This window comes from Gallus gallus, chromosome 3 (genome assembly GCF_016699485.2).
Source record: "Gallus gallus isolate bGalGal1 chromosome 3, bGalGal1.mat.broiler.GRCg7b, whole genome shotgun sequence".
NCBI lineage: Eukaryota > Metazoa > Chordata > Aves > Galliformes > Phasianidae > Gallus > Gallus gallus.
In genome coordinates, this window is record NC_052534.1 from 36,320,004 (window position 1) to 36,339,834 (window position 19,831).

Below are 19,831 nucleotides of genomic sequence, written 5' to 3' on the forward strand. Positions count from 1 at the left end.
ACAAAAAGAAAAGTATATATTCTATTTATTTTAATGAACCTTCAAGCTGTATGACAACCATAAAATACTAACTGCTAACCATTTTAAGAGAAGCAGAAGCAAAAAAAATGTGACTGTTGTGAAATAAGTGCATTATGCCTGGAATCAAACAAAAACTGACCCAAACATCTTATCAACTGAAATCAGTTGATGAGATCTGACACAGGGAAAGACACTGGCCTGCCAGATGACTCACTGTACCATGGGAAGCTTCAAACTGATATAACAAGAATGAGATCTCTGCATGCTAATATTATCTGATCTCTTGTAGCTTGACATTTAGCTACATTAAAGAGTAATCAGTACTTCACAAATTTTTCAAGAAAAATTCATTTATTTTATTCTTGCAAACAATGTACGTGATCATATTCATCTTTGAACCTCCATTTTCTTAAGTTGCAAATATGACAAGTTAGAATTCTGCGTGCAAGCTAATATTGTGGAAATGAAAATAGATGGAACATATTTTTAATACATTATTTTCTTTTAAATGAAATTCAGTTGAGTTCCTATCTGGTATTTTTTAAGTCACAGCATCTTCTGGTATACTCTGGATCTCCATTGACCTCCCAGATCTTGTTGGCAGGCTACAGGAGACCCACCACACTTGTTCTCCCATTCAAGTGCCTAAAGTTGTATTTTACTATACTCATAGTTCAGGAGCTGCTCCTAGAAGCTTACATCAACAGCAGATTTGCTCACAACTGCCCTAAAATTCTCCACATGTAGTACAAACCTTCTCTGAAGAATTACTTCTGTGTGTGCTGGATGACATTCCTAGACAGTAGATTCAACACGTGCTTTCTCAAGTTAGTGGTTTCAAGCCCTACTTCTTCTCTTGTTTTGTTTTTTTTGTTTGTTTGTTTTTGTTCATTTGTTTTTTAAATTTAATTCTACAAAATACTTAGAACAAATCTATAAAACTAAACCCATGCTTGCTTAGCACTTCTAATAAGAATGTCTTTCCAGAATCATGATTCCTTTCTGTAACCTAATATTGTTATTTGGGGAGAAGACAAGGGAAAAAAATACTAGTAAGATTCACACTATCTATTCAGCTTCAATAGATGGCAATACATCACACAACGCAGAAGGGAATATGACAAATGGCGTATTTCTTACCCAAACTAGAGAAGTAAACAGCTTTAAAACTCTTTTCTTCATGACTTCTAAGAGTGGGCTTTCAACAATGGATCACTTAGGCTGTATTTAGGGGCAAACATGGCTTAGATAAAATTTAATCTTCAGAATCACAGTAACAGGAAATACACAGATTTGAAAGAATACTTTACTGAAAGTTTTACCTACAAAATAAGCATCTGATATCTTTGATTTCTGGATACAAGTCTAAAACCTTGAAATCAGTGCAAAAACTCATCAGTTCTCAAAGCATTTGGGCAGAATCACAGTAGCTTTTTACAGGTTCATATAATTTGTGATTTGGTGTATTGCACTTGTACACCCAGAAAACTCACATGCTCAGGAGGAAAACACTTACTGTTGGCTCTTCCATCAATGAGAGTTTAGCTCAAGCTGGAAACACTCAAGCTAACAGTTGCAAAAGAAAGCTAGACATTTCTACATAGGCTGTAGCAGAAAGTCATCTTTTTCTGGGCACTCTTTAAAGACTGAGAGGTTTCTGCGTATTTTTCCTCTTTACCTGGTCTTCTACCATTTTTCAAGGATGAACAAACCTACTACTATTTTAAAAAATTTTTTCCAATTTGCTTGCACATTTTTTATTAACCTTTTTACACTCCCTTTAGCAAACAAACAGAGCTTTCACTGAGTTGAGTAAGAATGAAAATTACTAATTCAGTAGTGAACAGTATAAACATTGTCTGCTTCTTCTGAAAAGTACAGTTCATCTTCACAAGTATCTGCATCTTCCATGTACTTGCTTTCACAAAACAACTGAATGTTTTAGATGAAGATACCGAATGGGAGGAAAAGTAACAGTCATTCCTACTTTTATTTTGAAGCCTTACTAAATATGCTTTTCCAGCGAAAACAGCACATATGACTGAAACAGAAAAATTTGGCTGAGGCACACACCTGGGACAGTCTCTCAACAGCAGTGTCAAGTATTGTCCAAGGTTGTTGATATATTCCACCATCTCACTGCACTCTAAGACCAAGGAAAAAGGTAACCAGTGACTCTGCCTGCAATGCCATCACTAGCCATTAGCTACTGAGCTGCAATTTACAGAAAAGGAGATACATTTTTTTCTTTTTTGGTTATATTAGTTCCCTCTGCATTGTACAGTATTATTTTTTAAGCAACAATTTTCTACATCATAACCCTTTATCCTTTCAATTGTATTCCTATAAGATTCTCTTCCACACACATCTGAAGGTTAGTCCTTCCAACTATCTGCTTCAATACAGATCTTTTTATTTCTCTCACATGGAATGATATTCATTCCAAAGCCTTTCCTCATTAACTTCAAACATCCAGACTCTGGAGATCATCTGCCTTCCAGATAAGACCAATGTCCCTATATCCAACAGAGAGTGAATTTCTCCATCTCTTTCCACAGGAAATGTGAGCTTTTTATACAAAGCCTAACTAAAAAAAAAAGAAAAAGAAAAAAAAAATAGTAACGTAACTGGAGTAAATAAACATAACTCTATATCCTTAAGTCTCCACACCAGCTTTGAAATTTCTGCCCTGCATTTACTTTGGTGGCACCAGATCCAACAAATGAGTTCAGTTCTTCACATCTTCAGTGCTTCTTGAGAGGCGTTTTTAACAAAGTGACTTTCTTCATTCTCAATTTATTGGGAGATGCTTTCTTTAACAGGCATTTTTGAAAGATTTTTACATAAGTATTCCAAGAACTATTTCTCTCCCAAAAATCCTGTAAGTAAAACACTCATAGCATTGTTTCAGCATAACTTTTTATAATGCTTTTGCTATAGAATTCTAAGATTTCTCAGATAACAAAAGAGTAATCTATTAAAAAGAGGAGCAATCAAGAGATGAGACATACTGTTTGAAAACAGTGACGTTACGCCTGGAATGCTATCAAAGGAGATTTTCTGATGAGAGAAAACAGTTGAGATATGGTCTTCCATGGAATAGCATTTTTACCATTTGTTGTTTACCAACTGTTACTCACAAGGTTAACAGTCTGGCTAGGAGAACAAGAAAAGGTCTAGTGGAGCACAGGGACACTAAGCATAAGGAGACACGCCTTAACTGTATACAGAAGAATCAGCCTTCACACTCAATGAATTGCTATTATGAAGCTGCCACTCACTTCACTGATAAGCAAAGGTGCATAGATACAGGTCCCTTCCTCCCCAGGAGCCTACCACATCCTTCCCAGCATTCCTCCCACAGATAAGTTCTTCCTTCAGTAGCTGGAATCCGGTTGTTCTATTTGTTTGTCTCTTTTACTCTTTTTCTCTGTTCCACATACGCACGGAGTTTCAGAATATTACTGTAAGGCTTTCTTCCTTTAAAGATCAGTTCTGCTTTAAGTCTTTCCTTCATTTCCTTAATTGACATTTTTCTTGTTCTTATCTTTCATCCATCCCTATGTTCCCCCATAGCTTACTTCCTCTCAATCAACATCCTCAGAAACTTAGCTCCCCTTGAAAATGTATAAGCTTAGAAGCTTTCAAACTTTGTCACAAACTATAAGACCAATCACTGTCCAAGATCATAACATTCCACTCACGTTCCCACACACACATACATTGTTCCTCATCTATTTGAGAATTACACACCCATCACACCTTCTGACCTTTCTATGTGTACATACACCTATGTATAACTTTCCTTAACTGTCCATCAAGAGACATCACAAGGTAAAAATTAGAAAACAATCCTTTACATCCTAAGGAAAAAGAGAAGCTTGTCTCAACTGGTGAAGAAGTGGACATAAAGCACTTTATAATTCTGACTTCAAAAATTTGGGTCATTAAATGCCCAGCTAGCCATAGAATCATAGAGTCACTTAGGTTGGAAAAGATTATCTATTCCAACCACGACCTAACCATAGTACCCTAACAACCCTCCACTAAATCATGTCCCTGAGCACCACATCCAAATGGTTTTTAAATACATCCAGGGATGGGGACTCAAGCACCTCCCTGGGGAGCCTATTCCAGAGCCTAACAACCCTTCCTGTAAAGAAGTGTTTCCTGATATCCAACCTAAACTTCCCCTGGCACAACTTGAGGCCATTTCCCCTCATCCTGTCACCAGTGAGAAGAGACCAACCCCGCTCTCACTGTAAGCACCTTTCAGATATTGGAAGAGGGCAATAAGGTCTCCCCTCAGCCTCCTTTTCCCCAGACTAAACAGCCCCAGTTCCCTCAGTCGCCCAAAGTCCTGAAACATATCTAGAGTTTCCCCATACATCCACTGTCAAGACTGAAGAAGAGTCCTCCCTAAGAGAAGAGGCAGCATTTTACAGTGAAACATCATTATAATGACAGAGAGATCCACAGATTATTCCATGGGGTGATGTATTCCACAGCATGCTGTAATTATTTTGTTAGAAGCAAGCACACACTTATGTGCAGCAATTGTGGATGCTTAATAAAAAGATAATTCTGAAAATCTTCAAATTCTGTTCTTCCATGACAACTTTGAGTGCCTGTATTACAGCTCCTTTTTTTGAAAGCCAGTTCCTTTTTCCTTTCAATAGTTCTTACTACTGTGCTTGTTATATACTGAGATTGAGTTCTTCAACTAATTGTCTGCAGTGAAGTTCTAAAGGATTTGTTGCTATAGCAATATTTTGTGTTGATTCAAAAATTAATGATAAAAGAAGTGGCAATTAATACTATTTATTTTTACTAGAGAAATATGAAATAGTGCTAAAAAAACATCTGGTTAAAAAGAAAGTGGTAAGAATATGAACAAGTGACCACCACCAAGCTCACAGCCATAAAACCAAGTTTTTTGTATCACCAAATCCTACACACATAGCACACATTCTACACTTCAAAACATGCAGCGTGTTGCTGCTTTAATGCTCCCATTTGGACCCAGCCTCTGGGGTATTTCAGGAAGCCCTATGAGAACGCAAGGATGTGCATGCATCCATACATAATGGCATCCAGTGGGACAAGTTTCACTGCACCAATAAAAGGAAAGAGAATTGAATACTTTTCTCTATGGATTTGACATTGTTCTTCCAGCGTTTCACATTTGCAAGTGTCCTTTGCATTTTTAGTGAACGCAAGTGTGTTGCTTCAAGATAATGACCTGTGCTCTTTCACTCCTGAGTAATAGCCATGAAGCTGATAAAGGCTTTCCAGGTCATGTGAAACCAAAATAAGTAATTAATAGTCTACATTGAAACTTCTATCATCTCACCAAAATATTTGTTGTTATTGTTGCAGCCCAGTACCTTCTATGAGGTATTTAAGGTTTCTGAGAGATTTGCCATTGGTTTTTAGGCTTGAATTTTTATTGCAATCCTATAAAGAGCAGTGTGGCTTCACATAACTGTTTATAATGCAAGCCTTAAAGCAGTGAATTGCTTTGCTGCTTCTCTACATATTTATTAAGATTTCTTAATAGTGATTTGTCTTCCTTAGTAATGTATTTTCTGCTCCTAGAAACTCATATAACTACTGAAGTCAATAAATTTACTTACTTTATAATGGAATGATGGAGTCAAAGGCTCATGGCAGATTGCCCCCTCAGAGCTATTTTTATGAATTCTTATAGATAATATACAGCACTTTTTCCTTTCAAGACCAACAGGGTTATTTCCTGCAGATGATACCTCTGACCTTCATGCAGGGATGCTTAGAAGATTTCTCAAAAAAAAAAAAAAAAAAGGAGTCTTGGATGCTGGAGGGGCAGTCTCCTGTTTAGAAGTACAAGCAGGAGTAAGGGGGCTGTGGGACAATGTGTGCTGTGAAGATCTGCAGACTTGTCCAGGGAAGAGGTGTCTTTATGCCACACATAGAACTCTAGAACTCTCATGCAATGCTCTCAATCTTCAGCTCCATCACAAGCAGTGCTTGCAAGGAAGGTAGTAATGGGCAGAATGGAATACATGAGCACTGCTAGAAAAATAGTCAAGCAACATTACAAAAAATGCTTTGATCTAATCTCAGCATCTACAGTCAGTTATTCTCTTTACTGAAAGTGAGGCATACCAGAGCATTATCATAGAAACTCTAAGAAATTATGTATATACACACACAAAATGTATGTATGTGTGTTTTGTAAATATGCCTCTTGTTTATATTTATATATAAACAAATGGAAAGTGAGTGAGAAATATGTATAAATATTTATATAAAAATATATTCCTCACCCACTCCATTTATTTATGAATTCGTAGAGGATGAACAAAGAGGGAAACCTCTAACTTCTTTGCATTATAAATTTTTTCATGTGATGATTTCTCTGTTCCTCCCATTGGGAGTATACTGGGAGCGCACAAGGTCAGATTATTGACTACATGCCCCAGATTTTCCTTGCATGTCATCACATTCTTATTAAAAAAAAAAAATCCAAAATTCTTATTTCTGAGCATAACTTCATCAATTGTTAAAAGTGGCCTGACCACCCTGAATGACATTCACTGCCTGACAATGACTTGCTACAAGCCGGCACCAATGCCAGGTACAAGCTCACAACAGGAACCAGGCAAGGGATTGAACACCAAGTGGAACAGAGTTCAGTAACACGGGCCTGCCCTGGCACACTGAGTTGCCTTAGTGAGCAAAACACAGGGCCTGGTTGTGTTTCTAAATTAAACAGTTCAATTTCTGTTTATGGCTACTTTAGAAGGAAAGCACAGGATCCAGTAGGAAAGGTAAGAACACTATTACTAGCAGCATTTACCCATCATCTATGATGTAGTTGTACTCTCAAATGTTTCTCTGTACATATCTCAATTGAGGTTAATTTCCATAAGTACCAAACTGCCCCTAGCTCTCATTTCAGTAATTGAATATTTATCATTTATAATATAAATTACATAATTCAGGTTCCCCCCCCAACCCCCAAAAAATCTTCCAGCCACAGTAAAGCTCTTGCCTTCAGTTTGCAAACATTTAATGAAGCAATTCACTTAAGCCTGTCTTCTTTTATGCCAATTGATCCCTCCACCATGAAACTACATACTCAGAATAAATGAGGGGGTTAATCCTCCATCCTCTATTTCACACACAGCAATTTCAACAGGTTATACTCCAGATAATGACTTTTCCTGCTTTTGCTGAGGCTCCTAGTTAGCCTTGCACGCAGGCTGTGTTGCAATGGCATCAACTAATGCACAAGGAGTAGTGTATCGCAGCATACACTCATCCTTTTTCAAAACAACAACAAAATAAAAGACACACACAAAACAAACCCACAAATTCCCAATGTAAATATTGCATACGGGGCGTAGATTTACCTACTTCACCATGCATTATGCAGCACTGTGCATTGGGTGGACAGAGTCATTTTCTGTGTGGAGATGTGGCTGACATGCAGTCATTCACCTGCCAGCTGGAAGTGACAGTCTCACCTGTCCCAGCAGCCAGGCATGAGGCTGCTCTGGGAGGGCAAACAGAATGAACACACAGAGGATGCAGCAATCCCAGTGAATGAATTTGCAGAGCAGACCACTCGTGGGGTTAACAAGCTCTTCCTTTTCATTCCAGCTTGTATTTAAACACTTGTTACATAGGCACAAACAAAGGCATTTAAAAATAGCTGAAGGTACTGGCGGTGGTGGCACTGTGCATCCTCCCCCACATATGGCTCCATACTGCTCCCTATTTTAATGCCTAATTATAAGTCTTTATTAAATGAGAAACTGTCACTACAGTAAAAAATACTAATAATATTAGTAAACTGCTCTATCATATTATGTACTCAGCAAGCATGCATCTCCATGCACAGATCAGACCTTACTTAGCCTCCACATTCCTCACAGATACTTTGTCTTAACCTCAAGCACTGTCTGTTGGGAGTACAGTCTCTTCTTCATGGCAAAGAAGTCATTATTTCATAATGAACAAAATTAATTACCACCATCCAAATCACTTTAAGTTTTCTTCCAGTGTCAAGCACCTTTTGCACTCTTCCCTTTCCTTCCCCAGTCACATAACATCGCATAAGCATAGTAACTGTCAACACTAGGAGAAGGCATGCAGCTTTCTGTCTGCTGGGAGCAAGCATGAGGGAGGGAGGAAAGCGTGAACATAAGAACCATAGTTTTGTTTTATTTGATAGAAATTTCCAAGATTTTTTTTCTTTTGCACTTCAGGATTTGGTCCTGAAATCATTCACAGCCCCAAGAGTGAAATGCAAGCACTGATTTTAGAGAGGGAGAGAAGGGGAGTGTTAAAAGCAGTAACTATAGCTTTAGAATTAAAAGGGGAATAAGTGGGACAGGTTTTCAGACCAGCCTACAAAGTAACCAAGAGATCTGAATCCTTAACACTCCTATTTAGAAATGAAATTTCAGACACCACTGAGCAGTGTATTTGTGATCTTTCATGCACTCACAGTTGCTTTTTACCAGGAAAATCTGCTTCTGAGACTCCAGCTCTAGAACACAGATGCATCCAACAATTTATTAAGATATTGCCAACAGTAAGATGAACTTTAAATTTCCTTCAGTAAAATAAATTAAAGTAGATTGTACTTGACAGTATCCAGATACATGATACAAAGTAGGTAATCAGCTGCTCCAGAAAGTTGCAATGCATCTACTTAAGAATGACATGGCTTTGCAGCTCACAACAGCTTCAGTAATAAGTTCGGTTCTATTGCTTCTGAATGAAGCAAACCAATTTCTGGGTTTGATAGCAGCACACAGATGTAGAAGAGAAGAAGAAAACGTGCAACCTGTTTTGATAGAGCTGGCAGCAATTCAGACAAATTTCATACTGGATTATCCCTAGAGCATTGCTTTGCTTTGCTGCTAAGATCCAGCAAGATTGCAACATCCTGAATAGCCTAAGAGAACAGTCTGTGGCGTTTCAGTTCAAGTCAAGTGATTCTTCATCCCTAAAGCTGAAGTTACCCTGCTAACAGGTGAATGGAATCAACGTAAGAACTCATTACTTCAAGTGAGATTCAGAACTATAACATGTAATCACCATATTCCTCTATAGGACAATACTGTGTGTGTAAAAGCTTCTGGCAATAACAGAACTATTGAAAAGAAACAAGAAAAAGAGAGCCACAAAAACTTTTTGGGACACACAACACTAACAATGCCTGCAATACTTTTTTCCGTGCCACCAAGAACCTCTGCCACACAAGCCACCAACTCACACCCGTGCCTAAAGCCACCAAACAGGGCTTCCATTCTGCCAAAGCAGCATTACCTACTGCAGCCCAGGTCCCACACAAGGCAGCAAACTACAGGCTGTCAAATTAAACACACAGCAGCAGCAGAAGGAAAATCAATAGGCCATTCACTGACTTTGCGGTATGTACGTATGTATGTATAAATTAAAAGGAAATAAATAAATATGAGCCTTTCAGTCAATGTGGTGTGCAAACACAGGAATACACATCGCTCCAGCAAAACCATTCTCACCAGTCGACCCGGCTTTTGTTTCCCCCCCCCCCGCCCTCCCCCTTTTTCTTTTAAAGTTTCTCGACGTGTGTCAGTAATACCGAAGTTACAGTTCCTCTGCCTGTGATTACTTCTATATATGGTCAGCACAGATATTTGCTGGGATTTGCATTTTTCCAGAAGTAATCCCAGGCAACCGGCAGCCCGTGAATCGATAGAGAAACCCACAGGAGCAGCTCCATCGCCCCACACACGCGAGGGCAGTCGGTTTCTCTGCCCCAACACGCACAGAGCACAGAGAACAGGGCCGGCTCCAAGCGAGCACTCGGGCTCTGCCCCAACACCCGGCGGCAGCGCTGCCCCGCGCACCCTGCCCACGGGGGAAGCGGAGCTGCAGCAAAGCCCGTGCCCGGACACGGAGCCAGGCGGAGAGCAAGGAGCCGCGGGGGCAGACCCAGCCAGGGCAGCGGCGCAGCCGGCGGGCAGCGGACAGCACGTCGAGCCGGACAGTGCGGTGCAGCCACCCGCCGCCGGACAGGACGGCACTGGTGGGCTGCGCTGTACTCCCACGGTTCTCGCTCCGCACGCGCCTCGCTGGAGGGGCGAGCCTACAGAGGGGCAGCGCAGGCGGCCGCCGCCTCACCTCGCCGCTCCAGGAGCGCAGCGCCCCGTGGGGAAGGGCCGATCCGCTGCCCCCAACAGAGCCTCGAACCCCAGAAGAGCGGAGGGCAGCAGGTGGAGGCGCCGCAACTTTCACCGCGGGCGGCCCCGCCGCGCTCCCGGCCCGGTCAATCCCGTACAGGAAGAAGAAAGCCCAAAGCAGACCACTCAGACCCTCCCGAACCGGCGTACAGCTTCCTACCTGCCTCGCTCCCGGCGACTCCTCACCGCTCGCGTATGCTTCGCTCCTCTCCTCGTCGGGCGCTCCCGCAGCGCCCAGGTGGCGTTAGCAGCGCGCTTCCCACGGGCGGCGCGCCCCCGGCGGCCGGCACATCCCCCGCCGGGCGCCGCCGAGAGAAGGGCAGCAGGGCAGGGCACGGCGCTCCACGCCTCACGCTACACCCACCCGCGCCGCCGCACCTGTACCGCGCGGAACGCCGCCCCTTAGTCTCGGCCTCCGGGTGGGCGGGGGCGAACCGGGACCCCTCACCCCGCTGCTACCACCGCCGCCGCTGCCGTCTCCGGCCCGCCCCGCGCCACCGCCGCCCTCCCCATGCAGCCGCCGCACGAGGGGCGCCCTGGCTCCGCCGCGCCGCGCCGCTCATTGGCCCGTCCGGCGCTGACCTCACGGGGCACCGCTCCGCCCACCGCCCCCGGCCCGCCCGGGCGGGTGACCCGGGGCCGCCCCGCCGGAGCCCCGAGAGCGGGCAGCGGGCGCGCTGTGGCCGCCGAGCGGCGGCTCGGAGGCGAGGTGCCGGGTGTCCGCAGCGCCCCGGAGGGGTTTGCCTCGGGGCAGCGAGGAGCAGAGGCGTGTGAGCGGCGGCCCCGGCCCCTGCGAGCAGCCGGTGAAGTAAAAACGGGTCACAGCAAAAGAGAAGAGGGAGGAACCGTTCCACTAGGCTGAGGCGTCTTCTCCTCCTTTCTCTTGGTTTTGACCGAAACGGATGAGCAAGTGTTGCTCGAAGACTGTGGTCCTGTCTGTGGAAAAGAAATAATTTCCCGTTGCATGTTCAATATTTCTCTTAATGGTGCATGCATCCGTTACCATACAGCTCCATAGCATGCCTTAATATGGTACTGATCCATTTCTAGACAACTTTCAAGATATATTCTTGAAATATTCTCCCCTTCCAGCTAATCTGAACAAGTCACAGGCTTGTAGTAAGACAAGTAATTCATTAATGGATGCTGACATGTAATTTGAATGTGTTGGACCAGAAAGACATAGGGAATCTTGCCCATTTTAGAAGATCCTGGAGATGTGTGTTGAATTATTTCCACACATTGAGGTGTCCTGCACTTCTGTGTTTCTTCTGTTATTAAAGATGAATAAATTCAACTTGAAATCTTTCAAGGTACAGAAAGCTGAGACTTTAGCACTTGTGTTTGTGGTCAGTGTTGTTCACCACGAGATTACAACAGCGCAAGGAGCAGGGCATGTTCCTCTGTTGAGGTTTTGGATACATGTAACACCAAAGTCTAGGAAGTGGCACACTGGAAAATACAAAGGAAACACTAAGAGATACTTGTAAAGGTTCAGATGCACTGTTAATTTCATTGTCTGCAGGAATTATTGAATCATAGAATGGCTTGGCTTGGAAGAGACCTCAAGGATCATCAAGCTCCCTGTTACAAACTCGGGGTCACCTTGCTCTGCACTGTGGTGCGCAGTACTGGGATTTTCATGAAACATGAGCGGTAGGATCCCCACAAAACTGGTTAGAATCAGAGCCAGTGAAAGGATATGTCATACCTGGGGTACTACATTTTCATATACCTAATGAATGTGCTGTTTTACCATGAATTCAGTGAAAAACTCAGAATGTCCCAAATATATCATTGGGACTAAAAGTAAAATGATAATAATTAAAATAAAACTAGAATTTTTGGAGTAAAAAGATTCCTCTCTGCTCCAGCTCTGCATGCATTTACTTTACTGTCTGTCTATGCTTTTCCTCTTTACATCTAAAAACAGCACCAGAAATCACACCATACCCTGTAACATCGTGTGGGGTTCAACGTGCTGATAGAGCCAACCCAGATGGCCCTTCAGAGCGTGGCTGTCCTTGGGGTCTCTGCACCCAGCCATACCCTAAGCTCACAGGGTGCTCCCGCAGTTTCTGCTCATGCTGATTATATTATATTAGAAATAGTGCAGGTTTGGTGTTTTTTTGTTTGTTTGTTTGTTTTTGTTTCATTTTGTTTTTGTTTATTTGTTTTGTTTTGTTTTTTAATTATTATTCTGTTGAAAATATTCTTAGATAATTTGACCACCATTTCCCCTTTGTCTCTCATAGTAGCTATTGCATGTGTTTAAAGGCTTACCAGTGGGAATCATACAAAATATAGCTAAGCTGATCTCAGGTGGAGGTGGATAATGTATTAACACGAAGCCATTCATACAGGAGGGGGGGTGGGGTGGGAAGACACGAATAGTAAATCACAGTATGATTAGAGCAGGGTCAAAAATACACAGATTGGTGTCTATGACAACCTCATTAGTGTCTGAGGTTGTGGCAAAAATCATGTATGTATATGAAACAGAATGTATTTTAGAAAACTGGTTTTAGAAAACTGGGTTGTTTTTCTTTCTTTCTTCTTTATTTTTATTTTTTTAAGATTCATCTCAAGCTGGGATCAGCTTGGCTTTTAATTTGCCTTGCTTTTATATATCTATCATATCTATCAATACTTCATAAATCAGAGCACAGTTGCTTAGTTCAATTCTATAATAAATATATTTAACCTTGAGACATGCAAAATGAGCCTTTAAAGGAAGCATGTACACATTAAAATTGATGATCCTAGAAAACACTCATTGGATAATGTCTTGTGTAAAGAAATGAGTGTCAAGGAACTGTTCAGGAGAGCCTAAGGTAAGGGAATAAATGTTGCAGTGACACTTCTAAATAATATCTTTTGCAGGGGGGGAAAAAAATCCATTGACTTTAACAAGATCTTTGCTGAGCAGAGATCAGAGGTTCAAACAGCTCCTGGGCATGAGATGGGTTTTCACAATATATTCTGAAGAAGGGACAGAGGTCAAGACTAATTAAAAGAATAAGTTTTAAAATAGAGAATGTTACTGGACTACGTTTTCTTGAGGTGTCTAGGGGAATAAGAAGCAAATCTGGCACCAGAGGTTGCACACCTCTCAATGTCTTGCTGCCCAGCATAGGACCATACATGGGACTCCCCTGAGGGATCAAGACCCACTCACTCCGACCATGTAAGTGTTCACAGAGAACAACACTGCAAAGAAGATGGGGAAGTACAGTGGACAACTGAATAAAGTGGATGCTCAGTGTGCCTTTTTTACTATTAAGGTATTTACTATTACATTAAGGACCAGTGAATAGGCACCCTGGTCTCTGTTAATACAGATTTCATGTTCTCAGCCTCCTGCTCTTTTTATGTCCATGTACATACCACTGCTGACCACAGAGCCAGCGTAGTCATCCTGATTCTGGTTTTCTGCTTTCAGCTAAGACGCAAGTGAGCTCAGCAGGAAGTCAGATCCGTTATCTCAGTTCAGCAGTCCTCAAAGATGTCCTTGAAGGACCTTTTTGGGCAACACCACTTCCTCATCTCTAGGTCCTTCATCACATTAGATCAGGTTGCTTAGTTCCATTCAGAAGTTCAGATGATTAACATCATTTTTTAATTTTTCCTGCTTCCTTTTTGCTCCTCTGGGATGTCAGAAACTCATTTCTGTAACAGTTAGGAACTTCTAATTTTACTCCTCAATTTATTTCTGAATACTTTATATCAATTTATCTTTCCTGACAATACTAGACTTGACTTCAGCTAGCTCACCACTCTTAGATGTTTTAAGATTTTTATGATGCCCTCTCCTTACTTCTCCTTTTGCAAAGCTAAACTAATCCTCTCCTAGCCTTTTTTATTATTATTACATTGACCCTCTGCTCTTCTGCTTATCCAATCTTTCTTTTGCATATCCTCTTTATTTTGAATTGAGCTTCCTTCAGTATAGGTGGAATTCTATACCTATTTTGGATGAGTTTCTAAATATGGCCAGTTATAAAGAGCTCAGAAGGGATGGGAGTGCCATGAACTGTAAGCTAGCATGCTTTGCCATTTTCACCGCTCCATCACATTGCTGACTAACAGTTACCCTGTAGCCCAATTGTACGAGAAAGGATTTAACTTTAGTCCAGGTTTTGGTTTCCAGGTGATAGTCCTCAGCTCATGGCAGAAATTCCTGTATCTAGCTCCTGCAGGCATTACACCATTTTACCTTACTCTATTTCCCACATTACATTCGACTATGCCCTCATAGTTACTTCTCATGTGGTTATCAGGCACTCATCAGTCAGTACTGGCAGTGCCCCTAAGTGTCACATCCCAGAGAGCTCCATTGGTAGGTCTCTCTATTCAGCCAAGGGTGAAGGGCTGCTGTTCACTGAGGAAGTGCACCGGCAGCAGCCATCCTTCCAGCTGACAGTCAGCATAAAGCATCTCGTTGTCCCCCATTTGCCCTGTGCCCTACTGTATTTATATTATTTTACTAATCCTCATCCTCTTCAGCTTAGTGAACAATTCCCCATGTGTCACTATGCCAAACACTTTACTGAGTGCTAAAGAGATAAAATCTACAGAGTTATCCTTGTCAAGAGAAGTATTTATCTTGTCCAAAATAAAGGATCAAGTCAGTCTGGCACAATCTGCTATCTGATTTTTTTTTTTTTTTTTTTTTTTTTTTTGTGATGTGAATCAGTGCAAACCATACACTCATCCATAAAGCCAGGTCATTCTCACTGTGCAAGCAAAATCAGAACAGCTTCATTGGCAGATGATCACGGTCATCACTATGGCCAACCAAGGAAGCACCCCTGAAAGAAAAAAGGCAAAATCTGTGGAGTCTTCTACTGTTTAATAGACCTAGAGAATACAATTTTATCCACATTTCACAACAGTTTCAGAGAATGTTGAACAAGGATGCAAGTGGTTCATAAACTTCCAAAATGATGGAACATTTCAACTAACATTGAATATAATATCTGAAAGTTTGTGAGCAAGATACACAGTCTAGCAGGAAGTGTGTTGTCTACATAAAACTGGCCTACTCATAACAGGAATTCCAGTTCCAGGCTTATTACTAGTAACATAATTATTGGATTCTTGTAGCACTTGAATTTCAATTAATTAATCCTTTTGACTCCTCTGTTAGGTCAATATAATTATTCCCAAATTTTGAAATGGATAAAATAATAACAGCATATTTAGCAGTAAGGCACACAGAAATTAAGATGCATTTCTTAACATAACAAAAACATAAACATACCTCAGTCCTCCTCTGGTTCCCATTAATGGCCAGCAGAAGTACAACTTGAGTATCAGCCTTTGTAGCAGCAGCACTTCTGTTTTTAAAAACTTTTTTCCCCCATTGTTTCTTTTCAGTGCTGTGATTTCCCATATTCTTTCACTTTGCTTGCTCAACTTCAGCTTCCACCTCTTGCGCTGTTGAAGGAACACCCCCAAGAGTGCCCAGTTCAGCCTGGACAGGACACACTGGGTAGGACAGAAGAGGAGAAAGACCCTAGGAGTCTAAGAGAGTAGTTGGGCTGCAGAGCTGGAACATGGGAATTCGTGACAGCCTGTGGACCCCTGGACTGCTTAGAGGGACACACAAGAGTCAATGGCTTCAGGCAGGAATGGGCTACATAATTGAAATATGTCCAGTGTGGGTGCTGGTTCAGCATGGAGTCTAACAAACACCTAGCAGAATCCCATACTTCCTTTCCTTTCTGATGTGGTTTTGTTTTCCCCCTACTTCTTAATCATACGATTGTTTAATACTACTCTTTCCTTAAACTAAAGGAGTTCTGCCGTGATGGCCTTATCCTCATGATGACACCTTAACTCCTGTCTATAGTCATTGCTCACTGTCAAAGGACAAGGAAAGAAAGCAAAGGGAAGAGGAAAGATGTTCTAGTTGTTTTGCACAGCAACCAGAATAATTTACAGTTATAGAGAAGGAAGAATTTGCATTCAAAAAAATAAGAAATTGGAAAAACATTTTGGTAGGTACACTTGTCAAGAGGTCAAACTTTCATATTCTCCCAGGGAATAAGATCCAGAATGTCTTCAGGATATATAAATATTTTAAGTTAAATAGGGGAAAAGAAGATTTTGTTAGTTGTCTTGAGGACATAATGAAAGTTGTGAAATTCTAGCAGCCAAGTGAATAATTTTAACTTCTAGGCAAATTCTCAGAGTTACTAAAAGACATAATAAGAATGTATTTATCAAACAATGATGCATACAAAATGAAGACAAGTTTAATGAGGTATGAACACTCTCAATGTCAACACAGAAGTCCAAAAAGTAGATCAGCGCTGGAGTCTCAAATCAAGCAAGTAGGCACAGGCTACTTCAGGAACAAACGATGCACTCACATCTGATAGATGCATGCCATTCCCAAACAGAATATTTCTGTTTTAACAGGTAGTTGTATAATGGCGCTTCTCTGTTAGTCAGACTATGAAAGACAAAGATCTGATGCATCATTACAGAGCTGCAGTGTACTTAAGCATTTTTGGTTACTACAGAATGAAAGCTATTTAATTTTACTGCAGACAAAAAAAAAAAAAAAACAGAGTTAAGAGAATACAACATCACTGTAGTGAAAGACAGATCAGTAACTGTTATGACTCAGTAACTCACAATAAATTATTTAAACCACTTGTGCTCATGAATGACCTTTCAGCCATTGCAAGACAAGAAAAATATTTTCTTTTTTTAACCTCCATAATTCAAATCAGAGTCCTTCTTGGGAATCAGGTGACCTAGACTAGGGATCTGGATCATTAATTTTAGACTTTGACTTACTGAAGGGCTATCAATCAGACATAAAATGTGACACAGTAAAGTTGCAGTTGTGAGAGAGTCTGCTGGGCAGAAATCAGAGCAGATTATGTTCCTCAGCATAAATTTCTTAACATTTAAGACAAAATATTTTAAACTCATAAAAACCTTCCAGATTACTGAGGTTGGCAAGGTTTAGTTTTGAGGATCTTATTTTAACTGATAATAAGTTATAAAAATAAATTCCAGTAGGTTGTCTAAACATTGCAAACCAGACACTGTGGACCAAGCTGTTACTTGAGAGTATCTAGACACCTGCTCCTCATTATAATCAGTTTATCATATCTCAAATGCTTTTAAGAATCAAAGTATGAGTTTTCCAACACTCCACCAAGCTCTGTGGCAAAAAAGACAAAGATACAGAAAAGCCACTGGATCATGCAGTTGTAAGGAGATGTGTCAAATTGCATATTTAGGAGTCTCTCTTCCATTTTGGCTTTACATGATGAGGTGTTGGCAAAGGGTGGTCCTATACCAGACAAACCCACTTCCAACTGGTGCCTCAGTCCAACTGCAAGACATGCATACTGCAGGACATACTGCCAGAGTAGAGAAAGAAGGTGCTCCAGAAGCCAGAGCAGATTCCGTGTTGCCTATAGAGGACATCTTGGCAGAGCAGATACCAACTCTGCAGCATAAAGTGGACCATATACTGCAGCAAGTTGATGTGGAGATACTGCAGCCCATGGAGAGCTAGCCCACGCTGGAGCAGATTTACCCTGAATTATCACAGCCCAGAGAGACAACCCATGCTGGAGAAGGGGGGAAAAAACATGAGGAAGACGGAGTGGCAGAAAGCAACTCTTATTCCTCAGCCCTATGTGCTATTTGGAGCAAAGGAGAGAAGGTAAAGAAGCTGGAAATGAAGGAGTGATTTTGAGCCGGGGGGGGGGGAGTAGGGTGGAATTAAGGGTTGGGGGAAGCATTTGTATTTTTTGTCTTTATTTCCCACAATTCAACTCTGACTCAATTTAGCAAGAAATGAAGTCATTTTTCTCCAGGTTTATCCTTTTTTGTCCATGAGAGTAACTCACAAAAGATCTCCTCATCCTTACATCAAGCTGTGAGCTTCTCATTTTATTTTTTCTCCTGGACTGTCAAGAAGAGGAAGTAAGAGTAGCTAGGTAGGCATCTGTCAGCCAAGGTTAACCTACTACATCTCTATGGGTGAACCAGTACCACGAGATCAATGTGTTTTGGAAAACACCTTGAAAAAAAAATTAATTAATTCACTTTTTGAGAACAGAAAAGTTAATCTTTGGAAGAGTATAACCTGAGTAGAGAAAGATACTCATTCACATCCTTAGCAATTCTGCACCTCAGTTACTTGTTCTTCTTAAGCCAACATGAATTTCATTTTGGACTGATTTAAAACAAATAAATGGTATTTCTGCTATGGTGAGTTAAGACAGCTTTTTTTTTTTTTTTTTTTTAAGACAGCTTTCTTACTAATGGAAATTGATTGAGATTGATCGAGTCCAGTTCTTAGACAGAGAACACGGTGAGGAAATTCTTCTGTAGGGTATCAAATGAGCTGGAAGAAGTGATTGCAAGAGAGACAAATCAGCATTTTACCAATTCATGCAGCTCCTGAGAAATTTCACCTTTAAAGTGCAAGTTATATTTTTGGATGATTGATCTGAAGTTTCCAAAGCATATGTGTTTGCTACTCCATGCTATATAAATAATTCTCTTTCTACTAGTTTTGCTAGAAACAATGAGAATTGCTACACAACTGTTTTGAAAGTTTAATGACTTAGAAACTGGGAGGAAGAGAAAAGGTTTTAGAAGAATCAGTTTGGAAGAAGTACTAAAGTAGTTATACTCAAAGTCTATGAGTATGTGTCTGGAACAGAAGTTTTGATTTCCTCACTCTCTCAGTGTTGTGTAGTAATATAAAATATGAAACCCTCCACATAAGTACCCAGAACATTAAACTACTTTAGTATGATAAAATACAACTTTTGCCTCACATCTAGAAATTGATACATATAGATCTTGAAGGTTAGATAGTTTTGAGAACAATAAATAATAATGGCTATTTAACATTCTTACACATCTTCGATTTCTACGCCATCAGAAAGGTGAGTACTGGATTCTGAAGGGAAATCAATGCTGAGGAGCTTTAGTAAATGTTACCAAGTTTGAATGGATGAGAACCTAAGTGACTGTGAGGATGGAAAACCAAAAAAATTAAAATTCAAACCTGTTTTAGTCCATATGCCCACAAGCTGAATAGGGGAAAAATTGTGTGTATATACTTTGAAGAGCTGAGACCAAACTGTGGCAAAGCTCAGAAAACATTAATTTGATGTTCCTGCCTATCTCATGCTGCAGCCCACACTCAGTGTGTAGGCTCATGGAAGGTGGCTGTCCAACTCTGGAACTGCCTCCTGCTCTCCCCACCGACTCCTGGGCTGTTCCTGCTCTGTAGAGGACAGAGTGAGGAGGGTTGGAGCTATGCCATGTGCTCCCACAGCATACCAGCTGCTTGAGATTCAAGAAATGTTGTACAACATCTCTGGGAGGCTGTGACTAACACAGCTTCAGTAACAAACCACAAACATACAATAGAGCAGGAGTAAATTACCAGGTGCCCAGTAGTACCGAAGTGAAATGGGAAGAGCCTGTATTTAAAACCCCACACCTTCTCCAAGCCACAGAATTCTCATTCATCACTCACTGCAGAATAGCAAGTACTTAACTGATTCTTCGAGTACAAAGGCAAAGCCAGGCAAAGCTTT

General features: G+C 41.1%; 1 protein-coding gene across 7 annotated transcripts in view; it reads right to left on the reverse strand.

Annotated features, from left to right (window-relative positions):
• The window catches only part of CHRM3 (cholinergic receptor muscarinic 3), a 259,107-nt gene extending 248,375 nt beyond the window's left edge, over positions 1 to 10,732 (reverse strand). For 5 of the 7 annotated variants that reach the window (XM_046938562.1, XM_046938561.1, XM_046938564.1 and 2 more), the window contains exon 1: positions 10,402 to 10,732. The gene's annotated coding sequence lies outside the window, so the exon portion shown is untranslated. The remainder of the gene's footprint in view (positions 1 to 10,401) is intronic. The other 2 variants (NM_205399.2, NM_001396514.1) reach the window with 1 other exon arrangement.
• Positions 10,733 to 19,831: the final 9,099 nt, after the last annotated feature.